Genomic DNA, 21,764 nt, shown 5'->3' with positions numbered 1-21,764 from the left:
TTGCCACCCTCCAAGGCGACGTCCTTCCAATTCCCCAACACACCCGCCCTGAATCCAATACCACTCCCGATGTCGTCCTAGCCTCCCCCACCCTGCTTGGCCGCATAGCGGTGGACGTCCTTGATCCCATTGGCAGTGACCATCTCCCTGTCCTCCTCACTGTATCAGACGGTCGTCGCCCCCGTCCCGACCCGCGCCATGACCCTCCCCCGAAATATGTCCATGACTACTCCCGTGCCAACTGGAATGCCTACCGGGACTCCCTTGCTCTCCAGATCGATAGCCACCCCCTCACCTACCACCAACCTGATGACGTTACCCGTGCTGCCTCCTTTCTCCAGCAGACCTTGTCTGAGGCCGTGGAGGCCCACGTCCCTACCATTGCCATCCATCCGCACCGCCCCACCTTACCCCCACAGGCCGTCCTTCTCCTGCGTGAATCCCGCCGGCTCTACCGTGCCTTCCTTCACACACGTGACCAGGACACACTACGACGCCACCGGCAACTACAGCGACACATCAGGAACTTACTCACGGCAAAGAAACGCCGGGACTGGCGACAGACATGCACCCGTCTTAATGCCACCTTACCTATCAACTCGTCCAAGTACTGGTCAGCCTTCCGCCGCCTTACCGGATCTAAACCCTCTCCCTACTACCCTCTCCTTCATGATGACCACCCCTTCCCTGATGCCCTTAGTAAGGCCAACCATTTCGCCTCCTACCTCTCCGATATCCTTACCATCCCTGACGATCCCCAGTTCGATTATTCCCTCTTTCCTGATGTCCGTGATCGAACTGATACCTCTGTCCCCCCGCTTGCTCCTGGCTTCCAGTACTTGGACAACATCACACACACAGAACTAAATACCCCAATCACCACTCAAGATATCATTGCTACACTTCGCCCTAAACGCAACACTGCTCCCGGTCACGATCGTGTTACTTACCGTCACCTCCGTGAAGCTCCTGCCTCCTTCCTCTCCACATTGGCCAGGCTCTACAATGTGGTCCTGTCCACCGGCTACTACCCCGACCTGTGGAAAACCTCCCGGATCCTGATGTTCCTCAAGCCCGACAAACCGCCTTCCGCTGTCTCCTCCTACCGTCCCATCAGCCTTACCTCGGTCTTCAGCAAGGTCCTGGAATCCATTCTTACCCGCCGCCTACACAAGCACCTTCACCAACACCGCCTCCTCCCCCCTACCCAATGTGGCTTTCGGCCGTCCTTCTCAGCCGATGACCTCCTCCTTCACCTCACTCACCTCCTCTCCGAACAACTCAATTCCCGTCGTTCCGCCATCTTCCTTTCCCTCGACCTCGAACGCGCATATGACCGTGTGTGGCATTCCGGTCTCCTTTTCAAGCTCCAAACCTTTGCTCTTCCTCTCAACTATGTCCGTCTGGTCGCTTCCTTCCTTTCCCACCGTCCTTCCTATGTCACCATCCACAACACTGATTCCTACACCTTCTACCCCTCCGCCGGTGTGCCCCAAGGTTCCGTCCTTTCCCCTCTTCTCTACCTCCTTTACACGGCAGACATGCCTCCACCTGCACCTCCCCTACACCTTCTCCAGTACGCCGATGACACTGCCTTCCTTGCCCTCGCTCCCACCCTGCAACGCTCCCAGCACCTTCTCCAATCCTATCTTGACCGGTTCACCACTTGGTGTAACCAGTGGTTGCTCAAGGTCAATCCTTCCAAGACCCAGGCGATCATTGTAGGCAAAACCACTCGTTCCTTCCGTCTCCTTGATTTCTATCTTACTATTTATGGCCGTCCCATCACCCTCACACCTACTCTCAAGTACCTTGGTGTCACCCTCGACCGTCGCCTCTCCTGGAACCCACATCTCCGGACGATCCAAGCCAAGGCACGCTCCCGCCTCCGCCTCCTTAAGCTCCTTTCTGGCCGTACATGGGGTCTGGACCCTTCCACCATCCTCTACACCTACAAGTCCCTCATCCGTCCTATCCTTTGCTATGCTCATCCCGCCTGGATCTCTGCCCCTCCTACCTTCTACAAGTCCATTCAGATCCTAGAACGCCATGCGCTCCGCCTCGCCTATCGCATCCGTCTCCCTTCCCCCACGCGGATCCTCTATGACCTGATTCCCTTCCCGCACCTCCTCCTTTTCCTCGAACGGTTACGGATCCTCTACACCTCCCGCAAGCTTGATCCTCCACACCCTCTTGTCTCTCCCATCCTCTCCCACCCCAACCCGCTGCCGCGCCTGCATTCCTATATCCCACCTGCTCTCCATCTTTACACCCTCCACACCCTCTCCCTCGGTGGCTTCCGTCAACTCCCCCTCCCTGATGATGCCCTCCTCCCCTCCATCTACCCCTCCTACCAACTTTGAGCCTTACCTTCCCTCTCCTCTCCTTTTCCTGTGGGCACCCTCTCTCCCTTCTCTCCCTCCCTCCCCTCCCCTTTCTCCTTGGGCTTCCACTCCCCCTACCCTCCCCCTTCTCCTCCATCCCTCTCCTCCACTGGCATCTTCCCCTCCCCCTCTCTCTCCTCTTCCCCACACCTTTTCCCCTTGGCAGGCCACGACTCTGCTGTCTTCCATCAGTTACTTTCATCGTCCTACGCCGAAGACCATCGCATGTGTTTGTGCCTCGACTCTCCTGCAGTGTGTTTGTGTTTCGTCGTTTGTGCTCCGCTGGTTCACGTGTGGCCATCTGCCATCTGCGTTTGTGCACCGTGTTTCTCCGCTTTTATCCATTGTGCTACGCACGTGACCGACTCCGTTTTAACTCTGTTTTGTCTACTGTTTGTACCCCGCCGTCTTGATTGTTTTTATATCTCACTCATCTCTGTTCTGTATACTCTGAGGCCGAAGAGCGGCATACTTGGTCCGCTGCCGGCCTACCTGTTTGTCACAGGTATTAAAATCACAATAAAGGAAAAAAAAAAAAAAAGCGGTACGGCATAAGGTGGGACGAGGCATTCTGAATTACATTTTATAGATGTATTTCTCACAAATCTCTGAGCCTCCCGCGGTCGTCGTCGTCGTCGTCGTCGTCGCCGCCGCCGCTTCTGCAGAATTAGCAAATGGCCATCGTACCAAATGCGGCGAGGGACACCCTGTCATCGATTCCGATTGCGCAAAGTGTGTGGTCTTGTTTTCCTGTCTATGTTTGGTCGGTCTCGTAAGAGGTTGAATGTAACGAATGGGTGGGAAAGAGTAAGGGGCAGCGGCTGTGTGGAACGAAAACACAATGCCTCAGGGGGTGTGAGCGTTTCGAGATGAATCGTATATAAGTTATACTTGGTCGTCAGTGACCGTGTGTCCTAATGGATAAGGCGTCGGACTTCGGATCCGAAGATTGCAGGTTCGAATCCTGTCACGGTCGTGTTTTTCCAGTTCTGAGAAACAAACATACCGTTTTAATGTAGCAATTGTGCAGTACGAAACCGTCTGAATGTTGCTGTTGACCATTTTGTGCTTGGAGATGGCCTTGAGCTTGAAACACACACAACAAGACCGGTGTTAACTAGCGAAATGGTCGGCAGAGTGCCCTCACCGCGAGGTTTGACTGGCACTTGCACATCTAAAACAACGTCGGAAAGTAACTCGTCGGCTTTTGAGTCACGTCAAGTATGTGTGTTAATTTTGACGCCGCTAGCTCTGCAGATTGTCATGCAATTCCTTTACCTCTCAGAAATGATTATGAAATAAAAGTGAAGTACGTGACAAGTGTGACGTTAGGAAAACATTAGGCAGCATGGAGAGATTCTGTATGGGACCAACCAACCCAAACGAGTACAGTGTGATCTGCTACCCAGCACGTACCCAACGAGGCAGCACGGCTAGCTCAGTCGGTAGAGCATGAGACTCTTAATCACAGGATCGTGGGTTCGAGCCCTTCGCTGGGCGGAACGGAATTTTTCTCCGCTGCAGATGTAAGTTACCGATTTTCTGATTAACGTGATGTAATGGAAATAGCAACTTTAAAATTTGCCTACGTCTCATTCAGTCGCAAGAAAACTGTATTTGAAGGTGAAGGTGATTTTGTAGACATGTGTGAAAGTCATGTTCTGAAGTGCAGGTGATTTTGTTTGGAGAGAACATCGGCTACGTGTCAGATGTGTAGCCAAGCAGTAATGGGTCGCCATAGCCGCAAATATTAGTGAAAAATATGAAGTGTTGTCAGCTGAAGTCTGAAGACTCAGACGACCGTACGGACGAAGTACGCAAAAGTTCCGCTAGGCCGCGCCTCTTTAGTTCAGTGGTAGAGCACTGGTCTAGTAAACCAGGAGTCGTGAGTTCCATCCTCACAGGAGGAAGACGAATTTTGGAAATCAGTTGCGCGTCATGGCCGTATAGCAAACAGTATCTGTGATGGCGAACAATTAGCGAGAGGCGTTTTATTAAGAATTACTCTCAGATGTGATTAAGGCGAATGGCGCTGATAAAGCATTTGCCAAAGCGGTACGGCATAAGGTGGGACGAGGCATTCTGAATTACATTTTATAGATGTATTTTTCACAAATCTCTGAGCCTCCCACGGTCGTCGTCGTCGTCGTCGCCGCCGCTTCTGCAGAATTAGCAAATGGCCATCGTAGCAAATGCGGCGAAGGACACCCTGTCATCGATTCCGATTGCGCAAAGTGTGTGGTCTTGTCTTCCTGTCTATGTTTGGTCGGTCTCGTAAGAGGTTGAATGTAACGAATGGGTGGGAAAGAGTAAGGGGCAGCGGCTGTGTGGAACGAAAACACAATTCCTCAGGGGTGTGAGCGTTTCGAGATGAATCGTATATAAGTAATGCTTGGTCGTCAGTGACCGTGTGGCCTAATGGATAAGGCGTCGGACTTCGGATCCGAAGATTGTAGGTTCGAATCCTGTCACGGTCCTGTTTTTCCAGTTCTGAGAAACAAACATGCCGATTTAATGTAGCAATTGTGCAGCACGAAACCGTCTGAATGTTGCTGTTGACCATTTTGTGCTTGTAGATGGTCTTGAGCTTGAAACACACACAACAAGACCGGAGTTAACTAGCGAAATGGTCGGCAGAGAGAACTCACCGCGAGGTTTGACTGGCACTTGCACATCTAAAACAACGTCGGAAAGTAACTCGTTCGGCTTTTGAGTCACGTCAAGTATGTGTGTTAATTTTGACGCCGCTAGCTCTGCAGATTGTCATGCAATTCCTTTACCTCTCAGAAATGATTATGAAATAAAAGTGAAGTACGTGACAAGTGTGACGTTAGGAAAACATTAGGCAGCATGGAGAGATTCTGTATGGCACCAACCAACCCAAACGAGTACTGTGTGATCTGCTACCCAGCACGTACCCAACGAGGCAGCACGGCTAGCTCAGTCGGTAGAGCATGAGATTCTTAATCACAGGGTCATGGGTTCGAGCCCTTCGCTGGGCGGAACGGAATTTTTCTCCACTCCAGATGTAAATTACCGATTTTCTGATTAACGTGATGTAATGGAAATAGCAACTTTAAAATTTGCCTACGTCTCAATCAGTCGCAAGAAAACTGTATTTGAAGGTGAAGGTGATTTTGTAGACATGTGTGAAAGTCATGTTCTCAAGTGCAGGTGATTTTGTTTGGAGAGAACATCGGCTACGTGTCAGATGTGTAGCCAAGCAGTAATGGGTCGCCATAGCTGCAAATATTAGTGAAAAATATGAAGTGTTGTCAGCTGAAGTCTGAAGATTCAGACGACCGTACGGACGAAGTACGCAAAAGTTCCGCTAGGCCGCGCCTCTTTAGCTCAGTGGTAGAGCACTGGTCTAGTAAACCAGGAGTCGTGAGTTCCATCCTCACAGGAGGAAGACGAATTTTGGAAATCAGTTGCGCGTCATGGCCGTATAGCAAACAGTATCTGTGATGGCGAACAATTAGCGTGAGGCGTTTTATTAAGAATTACTCTCAGATGTGATTAAGGCGAATGGCGCTGATAAAGCATTTGCCAAAGCGGTACGGCATCAGCATTCTTCGGCGGACCTCGGAAGAGTTCCGCCCTTCGATACCTTGCAGAGTACTGCTACGTATCGAAGTGTTAGGGCTTCGCAGAAGTCGCAGTCGCAGTCGCAGTCGCAGTCGCAGTTCCGGAACCGCCAGCAGCAGCAGCAGCAGCAGCAGCAGTTTCCAGTGCCGCCAGTTTTGCAGTAGCAGTCGTCGCCGGACCCAGCCGCAGCTTCCGGACCCAGCCGCCGCCGCCGCCGCCACCGCCGCAGCTTCCGGCCCCCGCCGCCGCCGCCGCCGCCGCCGCCGCCGCAGCTTCCGGCCCCCGCCGCCGCCGCCGCCGCCGCCGCCGCCAGGACCCAGTGCTTCGTCTTCCTCTCCTGCTTTCGTTGTCGTCGCTATTCTCGTCTTCGTCTTTGCCTTCATCCTTTCGCTCCTCGACGTCTCTCATCTGTCATCTGTAATCTGTTCCTGACTTTGTCCCTTGTCTGTCCCCATTCTTCTTTTCTGTGTATCCAGTTTTCCTTACTGCCATCATGACCACCCCCACCACCACCGCCACTACCACCGCCATCGTCTATACGACGCCCTCCCTCGCTGCCACTACTCTTACTTGGTGTGCTCAGTCGCCCCCGTCCTACTATATCCCGCCCCTCCTCACCCTTCCCACCCCAGCTCCCTTTGTCGCCCCATCCCCTGCTCCTTCTCCCCAAGCCTCCACACACGACCCCTTTCCCCCACTCCCCCACACCACTCATGCGGCCCCTGCCAGGGTTGTGTCTCGTCGGGCTACGACCCATGCCGCACCATCGCCGGCGCCAGCACCACCACCTGCAGCAGCGCCACAACCAGCAGCAGCACCAACAGCAGCACCAACAGCAGCACCAGCACCAGCACCGACACCGGGACCTGCCGCTTCCCGTCATCTCCCCGTCACTCCTGTGCCCCACACCTCCTCCCATCCTGTCCCCGCTGTTAAGCGTCCCAGTGGCACCCCCGCCTCCTCTGCACCCAAGAAGTCCCAGCATCTTCCCCCTCCCCCACCCCTAGATGCCATGGATGTCTCCCCTCCAGCCCCCTCTACTTCCTCTTCTAACTCCCCCTCCTACAAGTATCTCCTCTCCCGTCCTGATCCCTCTCTCCTGGAGGCCCGCAACCTGACCTTGCTCCTCCGCCAATACTTCCCTGCAGCCCCCATCTCCCTTCTTACCCCCCGTAGGGACTCTGTCTTGATCACCTCCCCAAGCCCTACCCTACACTCCGACATCCTCTCCCGAATTCCTCTCACCCGATTTGGACCCAATGCCTCCCTTGCCCCTGCTCCTTCCCCTTCCTCCCCCCGTCAACCCCAACCCCCACGTCGCCCGCCGACCCTCACCGCCGTGATCACTCGGCTTAGCCCGACGATCACGGAGGAAGAGGTGCTGGCGGAGTTGAAGGCCCACCCGTACCTGGAGGTGCGAGCTGTTCGCCGCATTTTCAACTCTGCGGGCCCCACTCGCCTTATGCGAGTTTTCTCCGAACACGCTCCCTCCATCGACCATCTCCTTAAGGAGGGTGCCCTCCTCTTCCACCGCCGGTATAAGGTTGACCCCTCCCGCTCCCCACCACAATCCATTCGCTGCCAGAGGTGTCTGCGTTATAACGCACACCCAACATCAGAGTGCCGCGAGGCCCCAGTCTGCCCGCATTGTAAGCAAGCGCACTTCCTCCGGCAGTGCCCCAACCTTCAGTCTCCTCCCTCCTGCAATACCTGCAACCTCCAACACCCTACCTACTCCCAGAAATGCAAGGCTCGACCTCCTCCATCCGCTCCTGAACTCACTGTTCCTCTCCGCCCTTTGGATGACCCCACCCCTCCTGGCAATTCCCTCCGTCCTCCCCCCACCGCAGAGGACATCATCAGGTTCGTCACAATAGTGCTCCAGAACGTCCATCCCTTTCAGCGTCCCCACACCCTCCACCAGATTTCCCTCGCTGCCCGTTCCGTGTTCCACCTCAACACCTACGCCACCTATTCCCACAACCAGGCCCATTTCACCTTCTCCCGTCTCGACACCCTCGTTTAAATTCCCATTATGGCACGACAGCACCGTATCCTGTTCAATAACATCCGCTCCCTTCCCACCAACAAGCACCTCCTTATGCATACCCTTACGACCCACCGTGTGGATGCCTTCCTTCTGAACGAAACCTTTCTTCAGCCCCACCACACCGTCCACACCTCGCCCTACCTCCTTCACCGGTCTGACAATCCACTCCAGATAGCGCGTGGCGGAGTTGCCATTGGCCACCACCGCCAGATCCCTGTCCGGCTCCAACCCCTCCTTCCTGACCCCACAGAACACTTGATCCTTAGTCTCTTCTTCCCCGGCCTTACCCTTACCTGTGCCACCATCTATGTCCGCCCCGCTGCACCTATTCCTTTCGACTTCCTTTCCCACATCGACCGTACCTTCTCCTCCTACGTGATCGCCGCCGACCTTAACATCCATAGTCGTTCTGCCGCCCAGTTACGGCGGTGGCATCGGTTCCTTGCCACCCTCCAAGGCGACGTCCTTCCAATTCCCCAACACACCCGCCCTGAATCCAATACCACTCCCGATGTCGTCCTAGCCTCCCCCACCCTGCTTGGCCGCATAGCGGTGGACGTCCTTGATCCCATTGGCAGTGACCATCTCCCTGTCCTCCTCACTGTATCAGACGGTCGTCGCCCCCGTCCCGACCCGCGCCATGACCCTCCCCCGAAATATGTCCATGACTACTCCCGTGCCAACTGGAATGCCTACCGGGACTCCCTTGCTCTCCAGGTCGATAGCCACCCCCTCACCTACCACCAACCTGATGACGTTACCCGTGCTGCCTCCTTTCTCCAGCAGACCTTGTCTGAGGCCGTGGAGGCCCACGTCCCTACCATTGCCATCCATCCGCACCGCCCCACCTTACCCCCACAGGCCGTCCTTCTCCTGCGTGAATCCCGCCGGCTCTACCGTGCCTTCCTTCACACACGTGACCAGGACACACTACGACGCCACCGGCAACTACAGCGACACATCAGGAACTTACTCACGGCAAAGAAACGCCGGGACTGGCGACAGACATGCACCCGTCTTAATGCCACCTTACCTATCAACTCGTCCAAGTACTGGTCAGCCTTCCGCCGCCTTACCGGATCTAAACCCTCTCCCTACTACCCTCTCCTTCATGATGACCACCCCTTCCCTGATGCCCTTAGTAAGGCCAACCATTTCGCCTCCTACCTCTCCGATATCCTTACCATCCCTGACGATCCCCAGTTCGATTATTCCCTCTTTCCTGATGTCCGTGATCGAACTGATACCTCTGTCCCCCCGCTTGCTCCTGGCTTCCAGTACTTGGACAACATCACACACACAGAACTAAATACCCCAATCACCACTCAAGATATCATTGCTACACTTCGCCCTAAACGCAACACTGCTCCCGGTCACGATCGTGTTACTTACCGTCACCTCCGTGAAGCTCCTGCCTCCTTCCTCTCCACATTGGCCAGGCTCTACAATGTGGTCCTGTCCACCGGCTACTACCCCGACCTGTGGAAAACCTCCCGGATCCTGATGTTCCTCAAGCCCGACAAACCGCCTTCCGCTGTCTCCTCCTACCGTCCCATCAGCCTTACCTCGGTCTTCAGCAAGGTCCTGGAATCCATTCTTACCCGCCGCCTACACAAGCACCTTCACCAACACCGCCTCCTCCCCCCTACCCAATGTGGCTTTCGGCCGTCCTTCTCAGCCGATGACCTCCTCCTTCACCTCACTCACCTCCTCTCCGAACAACTCAATTCCCGTCGTTCCGCCATCTTCCTTTCCCTCGACCTCGAACGCGCATATGACCGTGTGTGGCATTCCGGTCTCCTTTTCAAGCTCCAAACCTTTGCTCTTCCTCTCAACTATGTCCGTCTGGTCGCTTCCTTCCTTTCCCACCGTCCTTCCTATGTCACCATCCACAACACTGATTCCTACACCTTCTACCCCTCCGCCGGTGTGCCCCAAGGTTCCGTCCTTTCCCCTCTTCTCTACCTCCTTTACACGGCAGACATGCCTCCACCTGCACCTCCCCTACACCTTCTCCAGTACGCCGATGACACTGCCTTCCTTGCCCTCGCTCCCACCCTGCAACGCTCCCAGCACCTTCTCCAATCCTATCTTGACCGGTTCACCACTTGGTGTAACCAGTGGTTGCTCAAGGTCAATCCTTCCAAGACCCAGGCGATCATTGTAGGCAAAACCACTCGTTCCTTCCGTCTCCTTGATTTCTATCTTACTATTTATGGCCGTCCCATCACCCTCACACCTACTCTCAAGTACCTTGGTGTCACCCTCGACCGTCGCCTCTCCTGGAACCCACATCTCCGGACGATCCAAGCCAAGGCACGCTCCCGCCTCCGCCTCCTTAAGCTCCTTTCTGGCCGTACATGGGGTCTGGACCCTTCCACCATCCTCTACACCTACAAGTCCCTCATCCGTCCTATCCTTTGCTATGCTCATCCCGCCTGGATCTCTGCCCCTCCTACCTTCTACAAGTCCATTCAGATCCTAGAACGCCATGCGCTCCGCCTCGCCTATCGCATCCGTCTCCCTTCCCCCACGCGGATCCTCTATGACCTGATTCCCTTCCCGCACCTCCTCCTTTTCCTCGAACGGTTACGGATCCTCTACACCTCCCGCAAGCTTGATCCTCCACACCCTCTTGTCTCTCCCATCCTCTCCCACCCCAACCCGCTGCCGCGCCTGCATTCCTATATCCCACCTGCTCTCCATCTTTACACCCTCCACACCCTCTCCCTCGGTGGCTTCCGTCAACTCCCCCTCCCTGATGATGCCCTCCTCCCCTCCATCTACCCCTCCTACCAACTTTGAGCCTTACCTTCCCTCTCCTCTCCTTTTCCTGTGGGCACCCTCTCTCCCTTCTCTCCCTCCCTCCCCTCCCCTTTCTCCTTGGGCTTCCACTCCCCCTACCCTCCCCCTTCTCCTCCATCCCTCTCCTCCACTGGCATCTTCCCCTCCCCCTCTCTCTCCTCTTCCCCACACCTTTTCCCCTTGGCAGGCCACGACTCTGCTGTCTTCCATCAGTTACTTTCATCGTCCTACGCCGAAGACCATCGCATGTGTTTGTGCCTCGACTCTCCTGCAGTGTGTTTGTGTTTCGTCGTTTGTGCTCCGCTGGTTCACGTGTGGCCATCTGCCATCTGCGTTTGTGCACCGTGTTTCTCCGCTTTTATCCATTGTGCTACGCACGTGACCGACTCCGTTTTAACTCTGTTTTGTCTACTGTTTGTACCCCGCCGTCTTGATTGTTTTTATATCTCACTCATCTCTGTTCTGTGTATACTCTGAGGCCGAAGAGCGGCATACTTGGTCCGCTGCCGGCCTACCTGTTTGTCACAGGTATTAAAATCACAATAAAGGAAAAAAAAAAAAAAAAAAAAAAAAAAAAAGGTACGGCATAAGGTGGGACGAGGTAGTCTGAATTACATTTTATAGATGTATTTCTCACAAATCGCTGAGCCTCTCGCGGTCGTCGTCGTCGTCGTCGTTGCCGTCGCCGCTGCCGCCGCTTCTGCAGAAGTAGCAAATGGCCATCGTAGCAAATGCGGCGAGGGACACCCTGCCATCGATTCCGATTGCGCAAAGTGTGTGGTCTTGTTTTCCTGTCTATGTTTGGTCGGTCTCGTAAGAGGTTGAATGTAACGAATGGGAGGGAAAGAGTAAGGGGCAGCGGCTGTGTGGAACGAAAACACAATTCCTCAGGGGGTGTGAGCGTTTAGAGATAAGTTGTATATAATTTACACTTGGTTGTCAGTGACCGTGTGGCCTAATGGATAAGGCGTCGGACTTCGGATCCGAAGATTGCAGGTTTGAATCCTGTCACGGCCGTGTTTTTCCAGTTCTGAAAAACAAACATACCGTTTTAATGTAGCAATTGTGCAGTACGAAACCGTCTGAATGTTGCTGTTGACCATTTTGTGCTTGGAGATGGTCTTGAGCTTGAAACACACCCAAGAAGACCGGTGTTAACTAGCGAAATGGTCGGCAGAGTGCCCTCACCGCGCGGATTGACTGGCACTTGCACATCTAAAACAACGTCGGAAAGTAACTCGTTCGGCTTTTGAGTCACGTCAAGTATGTGTGTTAATTTTGACGCCGCTAGCTCTGCAGATTGTCATGCAATTCCTTTACCTCTCAGAAATGATTATGAAATAAAAGTGAAGTACGTGACGAGTGTGAGGTTAGGAAAACATTAGGCAGCATGGAGAGATTCTGTATGGGACCAACCAACCCAAACGAGTACTGTGTGATCTGCTACCCAGGAGGTACCTAACGAGGCAGCACGGCTAGCTCAGTCGGTAGAGCATGAGACTCTTAATCATAGGGTCGTGGGTTCGAGCCCTACCCTGGGCGGAACGGAATTTTTCTCCACTCCAGATGTAAATTACCGATTTTCTGATTAACGTGATGTAATGGAAATAGCAACTTTAAAATTTGCCTACGTCTCAATCAGTCGCAAGAAAACTGTATTTGAAGGTGAAGGTGATTTTGTAGACATGTGTGAAAGTCATGTTCTCAAGTGCAGGTGATTTTGTTTGGAAAGAACGTTGGCTACGTGTCAGATGTGTAGCCAAGCAGTAATGGGTCGCCATAGCTGCAAATATTAGTGAAAAATATGAAGTGTTGTCAGCTGAAGTCTGAAGATTCAGACGACCGTACGGACGAAGTACGCAAAAGTTCCGCTAGGCCGCGCCTCTTTAGCTCAGTGGTAGAGCACTGGTCTAGTAAACCAGGAGTCGTGAGTTCCATCCTCACAGGAGGAAGACGAATTTTGGAAATCAGTTGCGCGTCATGGCCGTATAGCAAACAGTATCTGTGATGGCGAACAATTAGCGTGAGGCGTTTTATTAAGAATTACTCTCAGATGTGATTAAGGCGAATGGCGCTGATAAAGCATTTGCCAAAGCGGTACGGCATAAGGTGGGACGAGGTAGTCTGAATTACATTTTATAGATGTATTTCTCACAAATCGCTGAGCCTCTCGCGGTCGTCGTCGTTGCCGTCGCCGCTGCCGCCGCTTCTGCAGAAGTAGCAAATGGCCATCGTAGCAAATGCGGCGAGGGACACCCTGCCATCGATTCCGATTGCGCAAAGTCTGTGGTCTTGTTTTCCTGTCTATGTTTGGTCGGTCTCGTAAGAGGTTGAATGTAACGAATGGGAGGGAAAGAGTAAGGGGCAGCGGCTGTGTGGAACGAAAACACAATTCCTCAGGGGGTGTGAGCGTTTCGAGATAAGTTGTATATATTTTACACCTTGTTGTCAGTGACCGTGTGGCCTAATGGATAAGGCGTCGGACTTCGGATCCGAAGATTGCAGGTTTGAATCCTGTCACGGCCGTGTTTTTCCAGTTCTGAAAAACAAACATACCGTTTTAATGTAGCAATTGTGCAGTACGAAACCGTCTGAATGTTGCTGTTGACCATTTTGTGCTTGGAGATGGTCTTGAGCTTGAAACACACCCAAGAAGACCGGTGTTAACTAGCGAAATGGTCGGCAGAGTGCCCTCACCGCGCGGATTGACTGGCACTTGCACATCTAAAACAACGTCGGAAAGTAACTCGTTCGGCTTTTGAGTCACGTCAAGTATGTGTGTTAATTTTGACGCCGCTAGCTCTGCAGATTGTCATGCAATTCCTTTACCTCTCAGAAATGATTATGAAATAAAAGTGAAGTACGTGACGAGTGTCGTTAGGAAAACATTAGGCAGCATGAAGAGATTCTGTATGGGACCAACCAACCCAAACGAGTACTGTGTGATCTGCTACCCAGGAGGTACCCAACGAGGCAGCACGGCTAGCTCAGTCGGTAGAGCATGAGACTCTTAATCACAGGGTCGTGGGTTCGAGCCCTTCGCTGGGCGGAACGGAATTTTTCTCCACTGCAGATGTAAATTACCGATTTTCTGATTAACGTGATGTAATGGAAATAGCAACTTTAAAATTTGCCTACGTCTCAATCAGTCGCAAGAAAACTGTATTTGAAGGTGAAGGTGATTTTGTAGACATGTGTGAAAGTCATGTTCTGAAGTGCAGGTGATTTTGTTTGGAGAGAACATCGGCTACGTGTCAGATGTGTAGCCAAGCAGTAATGGACCGCCATAGCTGCAAATATTAGTTAAAAATATGAAGTGTTGTCAGCTGAAGTCTGAAGATTCAGACGACCGTACGGACGAAGTACGCAAAAGTTCCGCTAGGCCGCGCCTCTTTAGCTCAGTGGTAGAGCACTGGTCTAGTAAACCAGGAGTCGTGAGTTCCATCCTCACAGGAGGAAGACGAATTTTGGAAATCAGTTGCGCGTCATGGCCGTATAGCAAACAGAATCTGTGATGGCGAACAATTAGCGTGAGGCGTTTTATTAAGAATTACTCTCAGATGTGATTAAGGCGAATGGCGCTGATAAAGCATTTGCCAAAGCGGTACGGCATAAGGTGGGACGAGGCATTCTGAATTACATTTTATAGATGTATTTCTCACAAATCTCTGAGCCTCCCGCGGTCGTCGTCGTCGTCGTCGTCGTCGTCGCCGCCGCCGCCGCTTCTGCAGAATTAGCAAATGGCCATCGTAGCAAATGCGGCGAGGAACACCCTGATATCGATTCCGATTGCGCAAAGTGTGTGGTCTTGTTTTCCTGTCTATGTTTGGTCGGTCTCGTAAGAGGTTGAATGTAACGAATGGGTGGGAAAGAGTAAGGGGCAGCGGCTGTGTGGAACGAAAACACAATTCCTCAGGGGGTGTGAGCGTTTCGAGATGAATCGTATATAAGTTATACTTGGTCGTCAGTGACCGTGTGTCCTAATGGATAAGGCGTCGGTCTTCGGATCCGAAGATTGCAGGTTCGAATCCTGTCACGGTCGTGTTTTTCCAGTTCTGAGAAACAAACATACCGTTTTAATGTAGCAATTGTGCAGTACGAAACCGTCTGAATGTTGCTGTTGACCATTTTGTGCTTGGTGATGGTCTTGAGCTTGAAACACACACAACAAGACCGGTGTTAACTAGCGAAATGGTCGGCAGAGTGCCCTCACCGCGAGGTTTGACTGGCACTTGCACATCTAAAACAACGTCGGAAAGTAACTCGTTCGGCTTTTGAGTCACGTCAAGTATGTGTGTTAATTTTGACGCCGCTAGCTCTGCAGATTGTCATGCAATTCCTTTACCTCTCAGAAATGATTATGAAATAAAAGTGAAGTACGTGACGAGTGTGACGTTAGGAAAACATTAGGCAGCATGGAGAGATTCTGTATGGCACCAACCAACCCAAACGAGTACTGTGTGATCTGCTACCCAGCACGTACCCAACGAGGCAGCACGGCTAGCTCAGTCGGTAGAGTATGAGACTCTTAATCACAGGGTCGTGGGTTTGAGCCCTTCGCTGGGCGGAACGGAATTTTTCTCCGCTGCAGATGTAAGTTACCGATTTTCTGATTAACGTGATGTAATGGAAATAGCAACTTTAAAATTTGCCTACGTCTCATTCAGTCGCAAGAAAACTGTATTTGAAGGTGAAGGTGATTTTGTAGACATGTGTGAAAGTCATGTTCTGAAGTGCGGGTGATTTTGTTTGGAGAGAACATCGGCTACGTGTCAGATGCGTAGCCAAGCAGTAATGGGTCGCCATAGCTGCAAATATTAGTGAAAAGTATGAAGTGTTGTCAGCTGAAGTCTGAAGATTCAGACGACCGTACGGACGAAGTACGCAAAAGTTCCGCTAGGCCGCGCCTCTTTAGCTCAGTGGTAGAGCACTGGTCTAGTAAACCTGGAGTCGTGAGTTCCATCCTCACAGGAGGAAGACGAATTTTGGAAATCAGTTGCGCGTCATGGCCGTATAGCAAACAGTATCTGTGATGGCAAACAATTAGCTAGAGGCGTTTTATTAAGAATTACTCTCAGATGTGATTAAGGCGAATGACGCTGATAAAGCATTTACCAAAGCGGTACGGCATAAGGTGGGACGAGGCATTCTGAATTACATTTTATAGATGTATTTCTCACAAATCTCTGAGCCTCTCGCGGTCGTCGTCGTCGTCGTCGTCGTCGCCGCCGCCGCTTCTGCAGAATTAGCAAATGGCCATCGTAGCAAATGCGGCGAGGGACACCCTGCCATCGATTCCGATTGCGCAAAGTGTGTGGTCTTGTTTTCCTGTCTATGTTTGGTCGGTCTCGTAAGAGGTTGAATGTAACGAATGGGTGGGAAAGAGTAAGGGGCAGCGGCTGTGTGGAACGAAAACACAATTCCTCAGGGGGTGTGAGCGTTTCGAGATGAATCGTATATAAGTTATACTTGGTCGTCAGTGACCGTGTGGCCTAATGGATAAGGCGTCGGACTTCGGATCCGAAAATTGCAGGTTTGAATCCTGTCACGGCCGTGTTTTTCCAGTTCTGAGAAACAAACATACCGTTTTAATGTAGCAATTGTGCAGTACGAAACCGTCTGAATGTTGCTGTTGACCATTTTGTGCTTGAAGATGGTCTTGAGCTTGAAACACACACAAGAAGACCGGTATTAACTAGCGAAATGGTCGGCAGAGTGCCCTCACCGCGAGGTTTGACTGGCACTTGCACATCTAAAACAACGTCGGAAAGTAACTCGTTCGGCTTTTGAGTCACGTCAAGTATGTGTGTTAATTTTGACGCCGCTAGCTCTGCAGATTGTCATGCAATTCCTTTACCTCTCAGAAATGATTATGACATAAAAGTGAAGTACGTGACGAGTGTCGTTAGGAAAACATTAGGCAGCATGGAGAGATTCTGTATGGGACCAACCAACCCAAACGAGTACTGTGTGATCTGCTACCCAGGAGGTACCCAACGAGGCAGCACGGCTAGCTCAGTCGGTAGAGCATGAGACTCTTAATCACAGGGTCGTGGGTTCGAGCCCTTCGCTGGGCGGAACGGAATTTTTCTCCACTGCAGATGTAAATTACCGATTTTCTGATTAACGTGATGTAATGGAAATAGCAACTTTAAAATTTGCCTACGTCTCAATCAGTCGCAAGAAAACTGTATTTGAAGGTGAAGGTGATTTTGTAGACATGTGTGAAAGTCATGTTCTGAAGTGCAGGTGATTTTGTTTGGAGAGAACATCGGCTACGTGTCAGATGTGTATCCAAGCAGTAATGGGTCGCCATAGCTGCAAATATTAGTGAAAAATATGAAGTGTTGTCAGCTGAAGTCTGAAGATTCAGACGACTGTACGGACGAAGAACGCAAAAGTTCCGCTAGGCCGCGCCTCCTTAGCTCAGTGGTAGAGCACTGGTCTAGTAAACCAGGAGTCGTGAGTTCCATCCTCACAGGAGGAAGACGAATTTTGGAAATCAGTTGCGCGTCATGGCCGTATAGCAAACAGTATCTGTGATGGCGAACAATTAGCGATAGGCGTTTTATTAAGAATTACTCTCAGATGTGATTAAGGCGAATGGCGCTGATAAAGCATTTGCCAAAGCGGTACGGCATAAGGTGGGACGAGGCATTCTGAATTACATTTTATAGATGTATTTCTCACAAATCTCTGAGCCTCCCGCGGTCGTCGTCTTCGTCGTCGTCGTCGTCGTCGTCGTCGCCGCCGCCGCTTCTGCAGAATTAGCAAATGGCCATCGTAGCAAATGCGGCGAGGGACACCCTGCCATCGATTCCGATTGCGCAAAGTGTGTGGTCTTGTTTTCCTGTCTATGTTTGGTCGGTCTCGTAAGAGGTTGAATGTAACGAATGGGTGGGAAAGAGTAAGGGGCAGCGGCTGTGTGGAACGAAAACACAATTCCTCAGGGGGTGTGAGCGTTTCGAGATGAATCGTATATAAGTTATACTTGGTCGTCAGTGACCGTGTGGCCTAATGGATAAGGCGTCGGACTTCGGATCCGAAGATTGCAGGTTCGAATCCTGTCACGGTCGTGTTTTTCTAGTTCTGAGAAACAAACATACCGTTTTAATGTAGCAATTGTGCAGTACGAAACTGTCTGAATGTTGCTGTTGACCATTTTGTGCTTGGAGATGGTCTTGAGCTTGAAACACACACAAGAAGACCGGTGTTAACTAGCGAAATGGTCGGCAGAGTGCCCTCACCGCGAGGTTTGACTGGCACTTGCACATCTAAAACAACGTCAGAAAGTAACTCGTTCGGCTTTTGAGTCACGTCAAGTATGTGTGTTAATTTTGACGCCGCTAGCTCTGCAGATTGTCATGCAATTCCTTTACCTCTCAGAAATGATTATGAAATAAAAGTGAAGTACGTGACGAGTGTCGTTAGGAAAACATTAGGCAGCATGGAGAGATTCTGTATGGGACCAACCAACCCAAACGAGTACTGTGTGATCTGCTACCCAGGAGGTACCCAACGGTGCAGCACGGGTAGCTCAGTCGGTAGAGCATGAGACTCTTAATCACAGGGTCGTGGGTTCGAGCCCTTCGCTGGGCGGAACGGAATTTTTCTCCACTGCAGATGTAAATTACCGATTTTCTGATTAACGTGATGTAATGGAAATAGCAACTTTAAAATTTGCCTACGTCTCAATCAGTCGCAAGAAAACTGTATTTGAAGGTGAAGGTGATTTTGTAGACATGTGTGAAAGTCATGTTCTGAAGTGCAGGTGATTTTGTTTGGAGAGAACATCGGCTACGTGTCAGATGTGTATCCAAGCAGTAATGGGTCGCCATAGCTGCAAATATTAGTGAAAAATATGAAGTGTTGTCAGCTGAAGTCTGAAGATTCAGACGACCGTACGGACGAAGTACGCAAAAGTTCCGCTAGGCCGCGCCTCTTTAGCTCAGTGGTAGAGCACTGGTCTAGTAAACCAGGAGTCGTGAGTTCCATCCTCACAGGAGGAAGACGAATTTTGGAAATCAGTTGCGCGTCATGGCCGTATAGCAAACAGTATCTGTGATGGCGAACAATTAGCGAGAGGCGTTTTATTAAGAATTACTCTCAGATGTGATTAAGGCGAATGGCGCTGATAAAGCATTTGCCAAAGCGGTACGGCATAAGGTGGGACGAGGCATTCTGAATTACATTTTATAGATGTATTTCTCACAAATCTCTGAGCCTCCCGCGGTCGTCGTCTTCGTCGTCGTCGTCGTCGTCGTCGTCGTCGTCGTCGCCGCCGCCGCTTCTGCAGAATTAGCAAATGGCCATCGTAGCAAATGCGGCGAGGGACACCCTGCCATCGATTCCGATTGCGCAAAGTGTGTGGTCTTGTTTTCCTGTCTATGTTTGGTCGGTCTCGTTGAATGTAACGAATGGGTGGGAAAGAGTAAGGGGCAGCGGCTGTGTGGAACGAAAACACAATTCCTCAGGGGGTGTGAGCGTTTCGAGATGAATCGTATATAAGTTATACTTGGTCGTCAGTGACCGTGTGGCCTAATGGATAAGGCGTCGGACTTAGGATCCGAAGATTGCAGGTTCGAATCCTGTCACGGTCGTGTTTTTCCAGTTCTGAGAAACAAACATACCGTTTTAATGTAGCAATTGTGCAGTACCCAAACCGTCTGAATGTTGCTGTTGACCATTTTGTGCTTGGAGATGGTCTTGAGCTTGAAACACACACAAGAAGACCGGTGTTAACTAGCGAAATGGTCGGCAGAGTGCCCTCACCGCGAGGTTTGACTGGCACTTGCACATCTAAAACAACGTCGGAAAGTAACTCGTTCGGCTTTTGAGTCACGTCAAGTATGTGTGTTAATTTTGACGCTGCTAGCTCTGCAGATTGTCATGCAATTCCTTTACCTCTCAGAAATGATTATGAAATAAAAGTGAAGTACGTGACGAGTGTCGTTAGGAAAACATTAGGCAGCATGGAGAGATTCTGTATGGGACCAACCAACCCAAACGAGTACTGTGTGATCTGCTACCCAGGAGGTACCCAACGAGGCAGCACGGCTAGCTCAGTCGGTAGAGCATTAGACTCTTAATCACAGGGTCGTGGGTTCGAGCTCTTCGCTGGGCGGAACGGAATTTTTCTCCACTGCAGATGTAAATTACCGATTTTCTGATTAACGTGATGTAATGGAAATAGCAACTTTAAAATTTGCCTACGTCTCAATCAGTCGCAAGAAAACTGTATTTGAAGGTGAAGGTGATTTTGTAGACATGTGTGAAAGTCATGTTCTGAAGTGCAGGTGATTTTGTTTGGAGAGAACATCGGCTACGTGTCAGATGTGTATCCAAGCAGTAATGGGTCGCCATAGCTGCAAATATTAGTGAAAAATATGAAGTGTTGTCAGCTGAAGTCTGAAGATTCAGACGACCGTACGGACGAAGTACGCAAAAGTTCCGCTAGGCCGCGCCTCTTTAGCTCAGTGGTAGAGCACTGGTCTAGTAAACCAGGAGTCGTGAGTTCCATCCTCACAGGAGGAAGACGGATTTTGGAAATCAGTTGCGCGTCATGGCCGTATAGCAAACAGTATCTGTGATGGCGAACAATTAGCTAGAGGCGTTTTATTAAGAATTACTCTCAGATGTGATTAAGGCGAATGGCGCTGATAAAGCATTTGCCAAAGCGGTACGGCATAAGGTGGGACGAGGCATTCTGAATTACATTTTATAGATGTATTTCTCACAAATCTCTGAGCCTCCCGCGGTCGTCGTCTTCGTCGTCGTCGTCGTCGTCGTCGCCGCCGCCGCTTCTGCAGAATTAGCAAATGGCCATCGTAGCAAATGCGGCGAGGGACACCCTGCCATCGATTCCGATTGCGCAAAGTGTGTGGTCTTGTTTTCCTGTCTATGTTTGGTCGGTCTCGTAAGAGGTTGAATGTAACGAATGGGTGGGAAAGAGTAAGGGGCAGCGGCTGTGTGGAACGAAAACACAATTCCTCAGGGGGTGTGAGCGTTTCGAGATGAATCGTATATAAGTTATACTTGGTCGTCAGTGACCGTGTGGCCTAATGGATAAGGCGTCGGACTTCGGATCCGAAGATTGCAGGTTTGAATCCTGTCACGGCCGTGTTTTTCCAGTTCTGAAAAACAAACATACCGTTTTAATGTAGCAATTGTGCAGTACGAAACCGTCTGAATGTTGCTGTTGACCATTTTGTGCTTGGAGATGGTCTTGAGCTTGAAACACACCCAAGAAGACCGGTGTTAACTAGCGAAATGGTCGGCAGAGTGCCCTCACCGCGAGGTTTGACTGGCACTTGCACATCTAAAACAACGTCGGAAAGTAACTCGTTCGGCTTTTGAGTCACGTCAAGTATGAGTGTTAATTTTGACGCCGCTAGCTCTGCAGATTGTCATGCAATTCCTTTACCTCTCAGAAATGATTATGAAATAAAAGTGAAGTACGTGACGAGTGTGACGTTAGGAAAACATTAGGCAGCATGGAGAGATTCTGTATGGCACCAACCAACCCAAACGAGTACTGTGTGATCTGCTACCCAGCACGTACCCAACGAGGCAGCACGGCTAGCTCAGTCGGTAGAGTATGAGACTCTTAATCACAGGGTCGTGGGTTTGAGCCCTTCGCTGGGCGGAACGGAATTTTTCTCCGCTGCAGATGTAAGTTACCGATTTTCTGATTAACGTGATGTAATGGAAATAGCAACTTTAAAATTTGCCTACGTCTCATTCAGTCGCAAGAAAACTGTATTTGAAGGTGAAGGTGATTTTGTAGACATGTGTGAAAGTCATGTTCTGAAGTGCAGGTGATTTTGTTTGGAGAGAACATCGGCTACGTGTCAGATGCGTAGCCAAGCAGTAATGGGTCGCCATAGCTGCAAATATTAGTGAAAAGTATGAAGTGTTGTCAGCTGAAGTCTGAAGAT

General features: G+C 51.0%; 18 non-coding genes across 18 annotated transcripts; all 18 read left to right on the top strand.

The window, feature by feature from the left end:
- Positions 1–3,287: 3,287 nt before the first annotated feature.
- On the top strand, positions 3,288–3,360 carry Trnar-ucg (transfer RNA arginine (anticodon UCG)). The gene has a single exon. It is a non-coding gene; the product is annotated as a tRNA-Arg (tRNA).
- Positions 3,361–3,811: 451 nt separating this feature from the next.
- Positions 3,812–3,884, top strand: Trnak-cuu (transfer RNA lysine (anticodon CUU)). The gene has a single exon. It is a non-coding gene; the product is annotated as a tRNA-Lys (tRNA).
- Positions 3,885–4,788: 904 nt separating this feature from the next.
- Trnar-ucg (transfer RNA arginine (anticodon UCG)) lies at positions 4,789–4,861 on the top strand. Its single transcript has one exon. It is a non-coding gene; the product is annotated as a tRNA-Arg (tRNA).
- Positions 4,862–5,724: 863 nt separating this feature from the next.
- Trnat-agu (transfer RNA threonine (anticodon AGU)) lies at positions 5,725–5,796 on the top strand. Its single transcript has one exon. It is a non-coding gene; the product is annotated as a tRNA-Thr (tRNA).
- A 5,975-nt stretch (positions 5,797–11,771) lies between these two features.
- Trnar-ucg (transfer RNA arginine (anticodon UCG)) lies at positions 11,772–11,844 on the top strand. Its single transcript has one exon. It is a non-coding gene; the product is annotated as a tRNA-Arg (tRNA).
- An 863-nt stretch (positions 11,845–12,707) lies between these two features.
- On the top strand, positions 12,708–12,779 carry Trnat-agu (transfer RNA threonine (anticodon AGU)). The gene has a single exon. It is a non-coding gene; the product is annotated as a tRNA-Thr (tRNA).
- Positions 12,780–13,280: 501 nt separating this feature from the next.
- Trnar-ucg (transfer RNA arginine (anticodon UCG)) lies at positions 13,281–13,353 on the top strand. The gene has a single exon. It is a non-coding gene; the product is annotated as a tRNA-Arg (tRNA).
- A 450-nt stretch (positions 13,354–13,803) lies between these two features.
- Positions 13,804–13,876, top strand: Trnak-cuu (transfer RNA lysine (anticodon CUU)). Its single transcript has one exon. It is a non-coding gene; the product is annotated as a tRNA-Lys (tRNA).
- A 338-nt stretch (positions 13,877–14,214) lies between these two features.
- Trnat-agu (transfer RNA threonine (anticodon AGU)) lies at positions 14,215–14,286 on the top strand. The gene has a single exon. It is a non-coding gene; the product is annotated as a tRNA-Thr (tRNA).
- A 510-nt stretch (positions 14,287–14,796) lies between these two features.
- Positions 14,797–14,869, top strand: Trnar-ucg (transfer RNA arginine (anticodon UCG)). The gene has a single exon. It is a non-coding gene; the product is annotated as a tRNA-Arg (tRNA).
- A 1,962-nt stretch (positions 14,870–16,831) lies between these two features.
- Positions 16,832–16,904, top strand: Trnak-cuu (transfer RNA lysine (anticodon CUU)). Its single transcript has one exon. It is a non-coding gene; the product is annotated as a tRNA-Lys (tRNA).
- Positions 16,905–17,242: 338 nt separating this feature from the next.
- Positions 17,243–17,314, top strand: Trnat-agu (transfer RNA threonine (anticodon AGU)). The gene has a single exon. It is a non-coding gene; the product is annotated as a tRNA-Thr (tRNA).
- Positions 17,315–17,830: 516 nt separating this feature from the next.
- Positions 17,831–17,903, top strand: Trnar-ucg (transfer RNA arginine (anticodon UCG)). The gene has a single exon. It is a non-coding gene; the product is annotated as a tRNA-Arg (tRNA).
- A 450-nt stretch (positions 17,904–18,353) lies between these two features.
- Positions 18,354–18,426, top strand: Trnak-cuu (transfer RNA lysine (anticodon CUU)). Its single transcript has one exon. It is a non-coding gene; the product is annotated as a tRNA-Lys (tRNA).
- A 338-nt stretch (positions 18,427–18,764) lies between these two features.
- Positions 18,765–18,836, top strand: Trnat-agu (transfer RNA threonine (anticodon AGU)). Its single transcript has one exon. It is a non-coding gene; the product is annotated as a tRNA-Thr (tRNA).
- A 518-nt stretch (positions 18,837–19,354) lies between these two features.
- Trnal-uag (transfer RNA leucine (anticodon UAG)) lies at positions 19,355–19,427 on the top strand. Its single transcript has one exon. It is a non-coding gene; the product is annotated as a tRNA-Leu (tRNA).
- An 862-nt stretch (positions 19,428–20,289) lies between these two features.
- Positions 20,290–20,361, top strand: Trnat-agu (transfer RNA threonine (anticodon AGU)). The gene has a single exon. It is a non-coding gene; the product is annotated as a tRNA-Thr (tRNA).
- A 513-nt stretch (positions 20,362–20,874) lies between these two features.
- Positions 20,875–20,947, top strand: Trnar-ucg (transfer RNA arginine (anticodon UCG)). Its single transcript has one exon. It is a non-coding gene; the product is annotated as a tRNA-Arg (tRNA).
- Positions 20,948–21,764: the final 817 nt, after the last annotated feature.

The sequence above is a fragment of the Schistocerca gregaria genome, chromosome 3, assembly GCF_023897955.1.
Source record: "Schistocerca gregaria isolate iqSchGreg1 chromosome 3, iqSchGreg1.2, whole genome shotgun sequence".
Taxonomy (NCBI): Eukaryota; Metazoa; Arthropoda; class Insecta; order Orthoptera; family Acrididae; genus Schistocerca; species Schistocerca gregaria.
This window is presented reverse-complemented; position numbering and strand designations above follow the sequence as displayed.